Genomic DNA, 12,831 nt, shown 5'->3' with positions numbered 1-12,831 from the left:
TTCAGGTATATAGGGCATTTAGTGACTACCTCTGGGAATGTTTGGGGTTAACAAAAAGTACTAGAGAAACATCAGACAACCTATGTAGAAGATACTATAAGAATGAGAAGTGTACTAATTGGTCCCTGACAGAGTAGCTGATGGATGGAACAGACTACCAAATTACATTAAACCAAGAACAGCCTGGATACTTATTATGGAAACAAGTGTTTTGGTATATTGGCAAGCTAGAAGGGCATTAATGCCTGTGCTTGAAATATTTGTATGTATGTATGTATGTATTTAAAACTGAATCCAAGTACCTGGTACTGGAATAGAAATTACAGCCTTCTGAACTTTCTACATGGTGAACTTGTATTCAAATAACATGGTTTATCCATTTCAATTCAAAAATACATAAAAAAAATAATCAAATGCACAACCAAAGATTTTTCCCCAAAATGTCAGCTATAACAAAAGTCATAGTATATACATCAACATATTTTTAAAAAACGTTACTGTGTGAAAACAAGAGGCACAACATTAGGTATCATAACTCCTGGAGTGGCTTGGAATGAAACAAGACAAATTAAAGGAAGAAGATAATCTACACATAAAAAAAAATAACTAAACATTTTTTGCAGGGAGCCAACCTTCTGTTCCCCACATATAGGAGGGTTTCACCCGCCCCATCCCCTCAGTTCATTAGTGTCACTCTGTGCTCATGCCACCACCTCAAAGTGAGAGAAAGAGACAGAAATGTTTATAATTACAATAAAATTACAGTTTGCTGTACTTCCAGGGTTGCTCCTTCTAAAAATAAAATTAATTGAGGAAAATTAACTGCAGAGATGCAGAAACAACAACTTCAAAGTCAAAGTTGTGCTACAAATATACTTCACTGTAAGTGCAGTCTGGCAAAGGTGAATGAGCAGCTATGAATCAACCAGTTGTGCTTAAAGAAATGCTAAGTAAATATTTCTAATGCTGTCTGAAAATGAAAGGTTATCACTTTCAAGGGATTTTTTTTCAGTGTATAATTTTTAACTTCTGTTTCAAGGATAGAATTTTGATTGCAGCTCTTTTCAGTTACATAGCTGACCCTTATTTGCTGTTAGTGATACAGACAGAAAAATCAAGATTTTATTGAAATAGTTTCTTGAATAATGTGTTTGAAAAGTATGAGATGTGTTTTATACAACCAGTGTTGCTATGTTTAATCTCCATTTTTCTTCCTGCCTGATGTGCAGTTTCAGAATAACTGCAGTAATGTTCTAAACTGGACACTTATTTACCTTTCTGTAGCTGAAGAGGCTGCCTGACTCTGGTATGTTATTGTTTTGTTTCTCTGCACTATGACCCATTGGGAATGAAATATATAGGTTCTGTATGGGTGCACATACACAAAGGCATGGGAGCTTAATATAACTCACTGCTTTTAAATCTTATATGTTTACCTAATGCTTCTTGTGGTGGGATTTTAAATGCTTAATTTTTGCGTGACGAATTATTACCTAAGCACTGTAGCTCTTAATGAATATGCATGGAAACTACATGCCATGTTAACAAATGTTGCTTGATAGAAGTGGAAAATATAATGAGTGGCATCGCAATGCTTATATTCTAGGAGCACTCATACCATTTTTATGCCTCATATTTCTCTGTGATTTCCCACATGATAACTAAAGCTGTCACATACACAATTGGGCACAGATGGACACAAGCTCTTCTAAGAAATGTACTAGGAAATGGAGGCAATCCTCAAAGGGGGCAGCAGATTGCAGACTGAAGTAGTCATTATCTGATAGAAGCTGGTGTCCATCAAAGTAAGAGTTTAGTTGATGAATCCTTACCGGCTGTAATTTCAGAAAAGCACTTCTGGGCTGAAGCTGTCTGTTGGTTCAGTAAATGATGTTTCCAAACCATCTACTCAGTCTGCAACTCGTACACTGTGATTTAAGATTTATTGCATCTTTACATTATAGATATGTTCGATGAATCAGAGTTTCACTGCAGTAAATAACTAAATACTAGAAGAAGACTGCTCAAAATGCACAGAAAGCAACTGCTGTGTTGTCTTAAGTGGAAAAAACATATTACAACAGATTGAAAAGTATTAAACATATAGCATTAGAATGATTTGCCCTGCAGTGGGCATTAGTGGTGATCACCAGCTGACAGCAAGGAAGGATGATAAATCCTTGGTAACAGCAGTAAGACTAGATATTTTGCAAAGACAGGGAATTCCAAGCTCAAATATTTCTTGAAAAATACAGTTTTATAAATAGTTTATACAATGCCATGATCAGCTCCAAAGAAAGACTTTAATTTATTTACTTATTTGTTGACATTTGATTATCGAGAAAGTCCGACTGGGTATGTGCCCTCATTGGAGGCCTGAGAAAAGCTTCAAAGTATTACAAAAACATTTAAGAACAATAATTTTACAATCTTCAAAAATAATACAAAAGCATATATAGTTTAAATAGTTATACCAAATTAGACATAATGTCAAAATATTGGTTAAGAACATATATAACAATGATTTTATATTTAGACACATTTTAGCCAGTGTAGAGCAATTAAAGGTATGTTTGTATAATACAAGCAGGAATTACAATATGTGATGAGAAAACAAGATTACGGCATATTTTGATAGAGTCAAGGGAGAGAAATTGATTAAAGAAAGGCAGTTAGTGAAAAGGGGGGAGTAAAGAGAGGTAAGGTATGAAGAGGTACTTGTTTATATTTAGGGATATAGTCTATCTTGGCTTGAGCAAGAACAGAGCCAGATTTTGGCTAGGAAGTCTTTCAGAATGGTTTTAAAGGACTAGACTGAGAGTATTGATCTGATGGATACCGATAAGAAGTTCCTGCCCTTAGCACCATGATATGAGTACAGACCATGCCCTTCAGATTTGATAGGTTTGTGGATAGAGAGGAGTTTTTGGTCATTGGATCATAATGACTGAGTGGGAACATAGTTGTAAAGACATAACATCATGATTACTTTACATCTAGATAGAGATGTGGCATCATAGACTGACTAAATAAATGCACCTAACTCCTGAGTTCAACAGGTCACCACAACTGCCAGCAAGTACACTTCCTACAAATCAGCATAAGAATTTTGTGAGGGAATGTATGCACAGTACAGCCTTTACTGGACTGCCTCAACTCATAACATTATGATGATGGATAAATAAGTAGGAAACCATATTTTATGCAAAGATTTCAAAAAGATATTTTATATTTATTTCATAATGTAAATACATATCTGTAGGAAGAGTTGTACATTTTGCTGTTAGCACACAGATGTCAGCTAGGAACAGGTAGAGTAACTTTCATTAATGTCATGGCATGATGCAGGGTATTGTGTAGTTTAATATAATTGTATTTAGTCAAAAATGTTTTCACAGATGTAAACTGACATACACTATGACAACAAAAGCATTAAAAAAAAAATCACGGTTTCCTTTCTGTTGCCTGCAATTAAAGTTGAGGTCTGACATTGATTTTTATTAATATGTGCTTGATTCTTTCCAGTCTTAGAGCAGGAAAGCGAAACTAAAAGGTAATCTAGTTACATGTTTACACACATGGTAGTTAGAACCAGTTAAAACAGTGACACAGAACTGTGGGTTCTCTGCCACAGCATATATTTCCCCGATTGTAAGAGTACATACCTGAAAACTGGTATGGATTGTCTTATTTTTACTAAAAATCACACTTACTCTGGAAAGATAATTCAGTAAAATAGGCTGGCTTGTATTCATAAACAATATGTACAAGGGTAACTATAAAAAGAAACCCATGGACTATTTCAGTGATTCATATAAAACAATGTTGTCCTATACCCACTTTAAGTGTAAAACAGTAATAACCAGGGCAAATAAATTGGTGAATCCTACCTGTAGATGTAGGTCTAACCCAATAACAAAATACAGGGGGTATTCCTGAAGCTTCTTGTGTGCAAATGCAAGATATTGCTTGAGGAATGCAGAGACATAGACCTTGGTGACAGATAAGGTCTGCCTGGCAAACTAGAGCTAGCGGGCAACAGCAGGATATATAACTAGCTAGTAAGAGAAGCAGCTGAGAGGCAGCAATGGGCATTTTAGTATACCTGATGATAAAAGGAATTTTCAGTTTATTTATTTAGCTCTTGGTAACTCCTTAAGACCTGAGAGAGACAACTATTTTCATGACTGATTTGGGGAAATTTGCTTGGTTAACTGCACTATCTCAAAGCTATACAAGATGGAAGTGGAGATTGAGAGTAAAAACAAGGTCTAGAAGGTGTAGCGTGTTTGCAGCTGATTATCTTACCCACTAATTTATAGTTTCAGATGCGTGGACCAGCAGCATGTATGTAATATGAAAGGTACTGAGAAACCTGTGCACTTACACAGAGGCTCTCCTCCACTACAGTTTGGCCAGTTATGTTGTTCATCATTTCCTCCCGCAGACATTACAATTGCTAGGGGACATGCCACATGCTGCCTTAAAAGCACCTGAAGGGTCCTAAAAGGAATGATCTGATGTACAAGTTCAATACCCTACAAGCTCTCCTCACTCTGCAGAATATAGGCATGTATGCTGTTACTGAAACATGGTTTAAATCAATAGAAACTACTCCAGCAGTGCAAAGCTTCAGTGCCTTCTGCCCATTTAGACCATCAACTGCATGCACAAGGACAAAAAATGGAGGAGTCTTGATCTGCATTAACAACATGCATACCTTTACGTTGGTTAACAACTCATTACAGCTGAGTGCTCCTCCAGGCTTTTCTGCAGTTACCTCCTCCTGGCATTAAATATTACTTGTTCATATTTACATTAATAATTCCAAAACCATACTACATACAAGGTATCGGAATATTTTACCTTGAAGCATACATGATGGCAAACACAATTGTATTGATATTTGACCTCTTACAATGAATATTTGTTAGAACTGTAAGGTGATACTTTCATTTTCTAAAGGCTCAAGCCACACCCACTGAGAGTTAAAGGTACATACTCAAAAGAGCTGTACGGGAGGAAATTAGTTAAACAGGACAATACCCTGGAGTTGTAAATTGCCATAGACAACGTTCCATACCATATCATAGCAAGTTATAGGTTACCCTCTATGTCCCAGGAATCCCAGAACTCATACCTAGACCTATGGAAACATTCAGCATTAAACCAAAAATCCTATTCATGGGATAGGGATGGCGCAGTCGTGCAGTGGTAGCATTATCGCCTCAAAGCAAGAGGCTCTCTGGTTCGATTCTCGGCTGGAGTGCCTTCTGTGCGGAGTCTGCATGTCCTCCCTGCATTTGTGTGGGTTTCCTCCAGGTGCTCCATTTTCCTCCCACTTTCAAAGACATGCATCTGGTGCATTTCTCCCCAGGCCTCCACTGAAAATTGATAACGTTCCAAGTTGGACTTTCCCGGTTAACAAATGTAAAATAAAATACAATACTTTGATTACCCCTCTATAGACTGGGAAACACACACTGCCAATACTCACAGGCACAAAGATTTCTGAACTTTATTGAAACAAATACCTTTGACCAGATAGAGCACACACCCACCAGAGGTTCAGACATACTGGACCTTGTACTCACTAATATGGGAAAGTGCTGCACACCCTCCGGTGTCATGTTCTCACTGGTGAGGTCAAACCACAAAGCTGTCTCCTTCAAAATAAAAATCAGCTCAGCAACCCCTGTGACAGGAACTATTCAAAGCAAACTGCGTCCAATTAAGCAATAGTTTGTCAAAATTCAATCCTCCTCCTACCCAGAGTTCACAGCAACTGCAGAATTGTTCAAAGAGAACCTGTACAACCATGTAAATGGCACTGTAGAGGCTGCTGTGCCTCCTAGAAGTAAGTCCAAAACAAACACTAAAAACAAACCACAGATTACTGCACAAAGTGTACATAGTTATAGTTTCTGTTATCAAATGTACATTATACTTAAAATATTACGAATATGACTTTTATTGTAAGTCTTATGATTTTCCAGTAAAAATGATAAAGTTAAAAAAAAACACTGGTGCAATCCTAACCTTAATAGGGTATATAACAAAAGGAAAAAAAAGTCATGACTAAAATCAGGAACACCCATAATGATAAGAGCTTTCTAATTAAACTAAACAGGAAACTAGGAGGACCAATTAAGTCCAACAAGGCCAATTATGAGGTCAAGATATCCTCACAGGGTAGAGACAACAAAAAGGTCTTTTACAGCTATGTCTGTAACCTCAAAGGCAGCACACAGCAGTGTGCTGATCTGATGATCACTGTTGCCACCTTCAATGAGTAGAGCAACATAGAGAATCTGCTGGCTAACAAATTCAACTCAAACGTCACCCCCACTGGCCCATGAAACACCTACTAGCATAACCCCCCAAACTATTAGCAGGGAGCAGGTCCTAAAGCTGCTTGCTAAAGCCAAAAACTCAATGTGCCCCAGCAATATCCCAGGATGCCTCCTAAATAGCTTGAAACATGGCCTATCAGGACCACTTGATTCACTTTTCAACTGTAGCCTCAAAACAGGCTTTGCACCATGGGAATAGAGGACTGTGACAGTTATTCCACTTCTTAAAGGTGTGCCATCAACTGATCCCAGAAACTACAGAGCCATTAGACTGACCAGTCTAATATTCAAAACCATGGAAGAAATTACATGGAAATGATCAACAAAGACATAGGCAACCTTCAGACACTGGACCCAACCCAGTTTGGCTTTGTCAAGGGTAGGTCATGCCTACTAAACCAGGTCTATATTATGAAGTCGAATGATAAAAAGAGCGAACGCTCTTTTATCGAACACTAAAAGTCGAAAGCAGTGAATGCCAAACATATGGAACAGCGATTTTTTTTCCCAGGAAAAAAAATCACTGGGCCGTTTTTGGGACTTTGCCATTTCCTCCACTGTGGTGCGATCTCGGAGTTGGTATATTTAAGTGGGGGACAAAGCCCCCCACTTTATTTTGTGTTTGGATTTGTTTTGTTTTGATTTTTGTGGAGCAGTGATTTTTTTTTCCCTGGGAAAAAAATCGCTGTTCCGTGTGTTTGACATTTACTGCTTGCGGTTTTTAGTGTTCAATAAAAGAGTGTTCGCTCTTTTTATCATTCAATGTCATGATATAGACCCTTCTAAACCTGATGGACTCTTTTGAGATGGTCATCAAGGCAACTAATGAGGGGAAAACAGTGCATACCACCTACCTGGACCTGGCTAAGACATTTGATACAATACCCCACTTGGGTATATTTGATGAACTCACAGAACTGGGCATAGACCCCTACACAAATCACTGTAATGTTAACTGCCTCATAAACAGGAGCTAGGAAGTGAGGATTGGGGCCACTGTGCTGGGACTGCTGCTATTTGGCATCTGCTTCTCGGAGGAAAAGGCTAATGTCAAGGATGTTTGGCTGACAAAGTTTGCAGATGACTGAAAACTGGGACCTATCATTTATCCCTCTCCCCCATGATGCAAACATCTTGCAACAGGGTCTAATACAGACAAATGACTGGTGCCAAAGTCATGAATTAAAACTGACTGCCAAGAAATGCAGTATAGTGGCTTTTGGGAAAACTGATACCCAGGCTAGTTACTCCTTCAGTAAGACACCCCTAAGAGTTGACCTGTTACTCAAAGATCTCAGACAATAATATGGCCTTTGACCAACATGTGGCCAAGGTAGTAAGAAAATCATTATATTTTGCCCAACTTATAAGTAAGGGCATGGCATCCTGGTCTAAGAAAGTTATAATGCCACTTTATCAGACTCGTCTCACAGTAAGGCGCTGTCCGGTTCAATTCTCAGCTAGAGCGCCTTCTGCGTGGAGACATGGGCGAATGGGCATTCCTTCGTTGAAGGTTGTGCATCAGGGCTGGTAACTCGGTACATAAAAATCAACTACCAATCATTAGCGGACCGGAGTTCCACTGTGGCGACCCCTAACCGGGAAAAGCCGAAAGACACAATCAATCAGACTCGTCATTAAGTATAATGTCCCTTTTGGCATGTATCTGACCAGATGGTTCTATGTCAAAATAAGGAATTACCATAAAGTCAAGTTGCAAAATGGTGAGACAGAAACAACAAAAGTTTGTATTCATGAATGTCCAGATTGTCGTAAATTTTCCCCTGGTAAGTAAACAATCGGCCAAACAAAAACTTAAAAAACAAGCCAAAGCAAATGAAACTCACCCAAGTGGGGGGGGGGGCTTCACGCCCACACTCCACATGTTGCGGCTGTGCCCCCACACCCCCCTAACTAAAAAAAAAAACAACAACTCTGAGATTGAGCTACAGCGGAGAAAAGGGTGAAGTTCAACACATTGGCCAACTGCCTCCTTTTGCGGCAAAAACTTACAATGATCTGGACATTTGTGACTGTAAACTTTTGCCGTTTCTGTCTCATGTTTTGCAACTCAACGTTTTGTCTTTTTGAGAATTTAAAGTAGATCTGACCAGACATATGCAACAGTTTGAATACCCACAAAGATTCCATATCAGGAGAATCCAAGGTACATATCATCTTAAAGCCCTAGCTCTATGCTCACACTCCTACAGGTTACTGAGAGATGATCTTTGCCTAGCATACAAGGCATCCTCAAATCCAGCTCTGATGGACCTTTTGCACATCTGCAAAATGAGCAGTATCAGAACCACTAGATCCAAAGATTTAACTTTTGCTTGGGACATAAATAGAGCATGTTTGTGAGACAGATATGTGTCTCAGATGACGTGCGCGATGACATGAGCCCCATCAGGCTATCAGCCAGTCAGAATTGAGCTCAAGGATCTTGCATCATCATTTCAGACTGCAAATGCGAGCGAGAACAGCAGTTTTGGATTTATCAAACACTACAGCAGCAAATGTGACCAATGGGAAACAGCAGTTTTGAAGTGGATTATTGGCTCATTGGAAGTCAAGTATTGGACTCAAGTAAGGTGTGTGTGCATGTGAAAATGCCCCCATGTAATACACCTGGTGGCTAGAGGAATTCAGGCTCAGACTCTGTACATTTGGTACAGGGTAAAAAGAGCGTAAAGTCCCAAGCCACCAACATTTCTGAGCTTTGTTCAGATTTTTTTGTGCTAAGAGTTGAGAGCTATGGTGAGAAGTGAACAGAGTTTGTATTCCCCCATTATTGGCTTTGTTGTTTGTCCAGGTTTTTTGTGCTAAGAGTTGAGAGCTATGGTGAGTGAGAAGTGAGAACTGAATTTATATTCCCCCATTATTGGCTTTGTTCAGGTTTTTTGTGCTAAGAGGTTGAGCACTATGGTGAGAAGTGAGAACTGAATTCACTAAATGATAGCCATTAAGTTTCAGTCTTCCTGCTTTTTAGGGAACTTCTGATTTGGCATAGTGGTATGTTACTCTGACTGTAGTGAATAGGGTCCTGGGTTCAAGACTTGCCAGTGACATGCATGGTGATAACACATTTTATTCTAGCAGCTTTCCAAAATTATACAACCAATGTTTGAAATGTGCCCCCCCCCAAAAAAAACTAAAGTTGAAAATAAGTGCGAGAAGCTGTGCAAGATACTTATGGCTTACACTACTGTCATTCTATTTATAGTGTGGGTGTGGTGGAAGTAGACTTTTATGATGGAAATGTTCTGAATTGGGCAGTTTTGTCATTATTGGTTCATGCATTTTGTTTCATTGGAAAAATGTTCAAAAAATAAATTTAAAATGCTCTCTAACAAGTGTGCTGTATTATACAAGGAATATAACTTAATAAAGTAAGGAAGGTGTATCAAAGAAAAGAACACATGCATGTTTCTTGTTTTGTGTGCAAGGGGCCAATGATTTGAAAACAGCCCAACGGTAATCTTTATCCACCACTGGCCAGATGTATTTTCTTTGGATGTGGTGTGTAGGTTTCAATGCTATTCCAATGAGTGTGAGTTTCAGGGGCAGAGAAGTTTTAATGCCAATTCTATTTTCATTGTGAGACAGTATTGCTTTGTTTAGCAGATGTCTTAGTGTTTGTGCATTGTTGTGCTGCAAAATGAAAAAATAAAATCGAAATAATCATTGTAGAAGTAAAGCAGTATGCACACATTAGTGTGTATGGTAAATGGGGAGAAATCGCCAGTTCATGGGACATTAGAATGGCTGCAGGGGGACTCTGGTGCCATATTTTAGTTGTCTGTTCTTCAGTTTGCATTTTAAAGTTGGTATCCCACAATTCCATTGGTGTGGTTGGGGTTACGTAATTATATGTGCAAATTATATGTTAATCAGCGTACAGATTTGTACTTTTTTTTCATGGGCTTTGTCCAGATTTTTAATGTTTCCAGGTTGAGAGGTATGGCTCTTCATTCATGTGAAGCAGAGCCCATCTCAAACCCTATTTAACAGTAATACACGTGTCTGTCTGAATTCCTATTGCATGCACTACACCATCAGGTATTTCAAGATTACTGTCTTTGAGAATGTCTGTCTGCTGTTTCCATTCAGTGCTATCTTGTATGCTCTTATAAATATAATGTTTGATTTGCATAATAGCTTTTTGTGGCAAGTTCCACAGTGAATACCATAAATTAATCTGTCTTATGTTAAATTCAAACTCAAACTAAATTTAGAGTTTGTAGTACCCTTATTTATCTCTGCAGCATACTGCTTCACTGTTTCAATGACGTTCTGCTTACAATAATTAAAATGAAACTGCTTCCATTATTATCAATGGTTTGTATTAAAATGTCCTTCAGCATTGCAATCATTTGTATGTAGGTTTTATAATGTTTCTGTGGCTGAAGCAAGTTGTGAAGTAGCCTATATTTGGAAGCATCCATTAGTCTGAACAGTGTCATCACCTTCTTATTTTCTTAGTATCTAGTAATACATGTGTCTGACAAATAATAAAATGTTGACATGAAAATCAATGTTGATCCAGCAGTATAAATTATATCTGAGAAAAATCATTCAGTATCTTTTAAGAAGCCATTATATGCTTTAAGAGTGAAGATAAGAATTTACACTAAAGAAAGTACTGAATCAGATTATGGTTACAGTATGCTGTGAAAAGCAAAAGTAGCTGCAGTTAGCTGTGCTCTAATTTGGAGTGAAAAGCTATTCAATTATATCAGTGCTTTCCAATGTTAACTCCATATCTGACTTAAATTCATTAAGCCTTCACGTCTAAGTCATACTTGTAGCAGACATAAGTACTTTAGTTAAACTGATGGCCAATTTTACTGTGCTGCAAAAGGATGCAGGAGGCAAATGCACATTATTGTTTGGCTGTATGCAAACAGGATTTATACGTATGCTGCATGAGGAGTCACAGTGGTTCTAGGAGTGCCTGGGCTCATTTTATGGAACCTTAGCCCTGCCAGAATACTAAATTGCTAGCTTTGATATATAGTATTTTACTATTAATATTTATTTGTGCTGTTGGGTTTTGGTTGTATCAATGCTCTTCCAAACCTATTGTTTTTTTTGTTTTTTTTTTATCACTGTACCTTTTTTACTGCTTTCTACCCTATAATTTTCTTTTCTATATTGTTTAAATTAACTGTTCATGTTGTCTTCCAGAATTCGGTTTCTTCAGCATTTTCTTGCATTTGCATGCTTAATAGTTCTGGTTTAACTGCACTGCCTTCTTTTCCTCAAATTTCCTAGTGGCCTTAAATCTTTTTTTACCAGCCTCTGCAACTTTTCTCCTCCACCTTTTCCCTGGTTTTACAATTATTTTTATTATTCTGCTTATGTGTTTAGAACAACTAGCCCATACAGACTCCAATTTTCATGGGACTACTAGGTCGATTCTTCTTTCTTTCTTTCTGAAAATGTTCTAGGACGGTTTTGTGAGAAAACTTGTCAGAGATACTTTGCAACTCCCCTAGATACAGTTTCATTTAACATTTGCACAAATTATGCTTTATGGTTAGGTATGCCTGGAATACAAACCTGTATGACCCTGTTACAACATAAGTTACTAAGGCTGATGATCACCTTAGTTTTGTATAAACAAAATTTTGCAATTAGGCAGTGTCATGGTGTTTCATGCATTAAGATCACATAGACCACAGAACGCTGAATCCAGTCCAGACCCATCTTTCATTATACTCATTTTGTCTTTTTCTTACTCTTGTTCTCATAATCTACATTGCTGACCATATCCAGCAGGAGCCTTAAACTGCCCTGAACTGTATGAAGCTAAAAAAGCTATGACTCTAAAATGCCTACTGATTAAATAGACATCCATAATACACTAGATATACTGGATGGATGGTTGATGTTTCATCTATCTCTGAATCTTGGCAGAAGTTGGATTTCCTTCATAACACATCTAACTGAAGGTTGTGTTCACCTTTTTAGGAATGCTAGTTCTAATACAAGAGCAGAATAAAAAGTAATTTTTTATCAGAGAAACCTTCCACACTACACCTGGGACCAATGGCTGTTCTCTGGATCCCTAAGCACCCAACTGGCTTGTAGTGCAGTTTTACCACGGTAGTGTTGAGTACTAATGTGTGTTGTATACATCTCCTCACTACTCTCTTATGGTTAGACAATTTAGTAGATACGTTGAAAAGGGACCTATATTCTCCATTGCTGCTGCAGATAGTATGTTATGTGATGTACCTAATTTCAGCTTGCACTAGACCCAACTTACTAACTAGTAATGACTCCTTCCTAGATGTCAAATTTACTAACATGCCTAGCAGAGTTTGTAATACTACTTCACACCCCAGAACCATTAGCAATCATTGTTCTGTTCTTATTGTTCCTAAAAGAAGTCTAGGATCAATTTAATATTTAACATTGGTTGTCCTATCTCTATATCTAAAGAATTCAGACTGCATATTGAATGTGACTC

This window comes from Protopterus annectens, chromosome 8.part1, assembly GCF_019279795.1.
Source record: "Protopterus annectens isolate FY-2018-M chromosome 8.part1, PAN1.0, whole genome shotgun sequence".
Taxonomy (NCBI): Eukaryota; Metazoa; Chordata; order Ceratodontiformes; family Protopteridae; genus Protopterus; species Protopterus annectens.
Note: the sequence above shows the minus strand (reverse complement) of the source record.